The following is a 2,708-nucleotide window of genomic DNA, read 5'->3' as shown; positions in this document are numbered from 1 at the left end:
CAGTAATCGCCCGAGGCTCTTGTCATGAGTTACCAAGGCTATGGAAGCCTTTTGAGTTCGCTGACTTCAATCTTATTTAGACAAGGTCAGAGTCAAAGTGAAAGTCCACTACTCCCTTCAGAGAAAGGTACCTCCTTCTTTGATGGCCCGTTCTTTCCACTGGGGTCTCACTCACAGAGATCTTTCATTTAGGTTGTGGTGTTTTTTTTTTTTTTTTTTTTTGGCCAGAGTGTCTTGGCTTTCCATGCCTAAAATACTCTATGGGCTCTTCAGCTAGATCCGAATGCATTAAGGGCTGATTCTGAGGCCAGAGTGCTGTTTAGGACATCTGCCATTCTATGAGTCTGCTGTGTATCCCGCTTCCCCTGTTGGATTGTTCTCTCCCTTTTTTTATTCTATCAGTTAGTATTAGCGGACACTAGTCTTGTTTATGTGATCCCTTTGACTCTTACTCCTATCATTATGATCAACTGTGAACTGAAATTGAGAACTATGACTAGTGAGATGGCATTGGTACATGCCACCTTGATGCGAATGAATTGGAATCCCCTGGCACATTTCTAACTCTACCATTTGGGGCAAGTCAGATTGAGCATGCCCCAAATTGTATCTCTCCTCCCTCTCTTATTCCCACTCTTATATTTAACAGAGATCACTTTTCAGTTAAATATATACACCTAAGAATAATACACCTAAGAATACATACACCTAAGAATAATACACCTAAGAATAATTGTGTGTTAATTAAAGAGTTCAACCAATAGCATTAAGCAGAATAAAAAAATACTAAAAGGGATAAAGTATTAAGTTGTTCATCAACATTCAGGACAAGGGCTGATCAAGTCCTTGTTTCTCACGGTGTCCATTTCACTTCAACAGGTTTCCTTTTTGGTGCTGGGTCAAATATATAAACACATCTTAAAAACATTTCTCTTTGTGTAGTTATTAAAGCCAGACATAGTTACAATAACTGTACCCATTGTTTTTAGAACAATATTCATTATTTTATGCTTATTTTTGCTTTTTTCTATGCTGCCCCTCCCCCACACATAGCTTACTCTCTTCAAACACATGGTGACTTTTAATATTTTTCCTAATCAGTGTTGTTCAGTTAAAAGGATTTACTGTTTGGCCCTATCACAATTGGGTTTTTGTGCTGAGATTAATTTAATTCATGGATGTTAACAATGTGTTTAAGAACTATATTTTTGATTTGGTCTTCTTCATAAAACTTAGTTTTAATAGGCCTTTGATGGTCAAAACTTTCTCAGTTTTTTTAAAGATTTATTTATTTATTTGAAAGGCAAAGTTGAGCTGGGCCCATCCAAGGCCAACAGTCAGTAACTTCTCGGTCTCCCATGTGGGTGGAAAGGGCCCAACAAGTTGGGCCATCCTCCACTCTTTTCCGAGGCACATTAACAGGGAGCTGGATTGGAAGTAGAACAGCCGGGATTTGAACTGGCACCCATATGGGATGCTGACACTGACGGTGGCTTTATTTGCTAAGCCACACAGCACTGGGCTCTGCTTCCTCAGTTTTATATTTTGCCCTTGAGGTTGAGAAGCAAGCTTTCTCTAACCCTGTAAAATAACGAAGTCCAGACTCTATAACCCATTCATTCTTGCTTGCAAATAAGGCAGTGCTTGGTTGAACTTAATCTCATTGTAATGCCTTGTGAAATGAAACCAAAAGTAACTCTAACACAGGCCAACATTCTGTTCTGCAGTTTCTTCTGCTTGAACAACAAGTTCATCAGATACTGACTTGCTTGCCTTCTGAATTATTGCTGGCAACAGGTCTACCACACATTTTGTGACTCATCACATGGGTCGCTATGTCTCCAGTCTGTAATAGCAGTTTTACTGCTAGCTCATGCTGCGTTTTAGTGCAGTTTAGGTTAATGTTGTTATAGAACTCCAGTTATGGTAACCAATGACTGAATCATTCAGTGGTTAGGCTAGAGTAGCTAAAACTAAAATGATTTCTTTTTCTTTCTTTTTTTTAAAAGATTTATTTATCTACTTGAAAGGCAGAGTTACAGAGAGGCAGAGGCAGAAAGAGAGAGAGAGGTATTCCATCCACTGGTTCACTCCCCAGATGGCCACAAGGACTGGAGCTAGGCCGATCTGGAGCCAGGAGCCTCTTCTGGGTCTCCCACATGGGAGCAGGGGCCCAAGTGCTTGGGCCATCTTCTATTGCTTTCCCAGTCCATAGCAGAGAGCTGGATCGGAAGTGGAGCAGCCAGGACCAGAACTGGCACCCATATGGGATGCCGGCACTGCAGACAGTGGCTCTACCTGCTATGGCACGGTGCTAGCCCCAATGATTTATTTTTCATCTGTGCTACTTGTCATGTGCAGGCCAGCTTAGGACTCTACTCCAATTTCCTTTCTGACTTCCAGGCTCAATGGAGTTCCATCCCCCCATGGATGAGTGGGAAGAGCAGGACCTGAAAATAGTGTACTACTCTTAATACTTTTGCCTAAAAGGTACATAACAACCCCTAATTTCAAAGATAGAAAAATGAAATCAGAGCATGTGCCAAGAAAGAAGAAAGAACATAAGAAAGAAATAGAGAGAGGAAGAGAGAAGGTGGGAGAGGGAGAGATGAGTAGGGAGGGAGGAATGAAGGGAATATCATTGTATTCTTAAAATTTTATCTATGAACTACATTGAATCTGTACTCTTTGTATTGATATCATGTTGA

This window comes from Oryctolagus cuniculus, chromosome 7 (genome assembly GCF_964237555.1).
Source record: "Oryctolagus cuniculus chromosome 7, mOryCun1.1, whole genome shotgun sequence".
Lineage (NCBI taxonomy): Eukaryota > Metazoa > Chordata > Mammalia > Lagomorpha > Leporidae > Oryctolagus > Oryctolagus cuniculus.
This window is presented reverse-complemented; position numbering follows the sequence as displayed.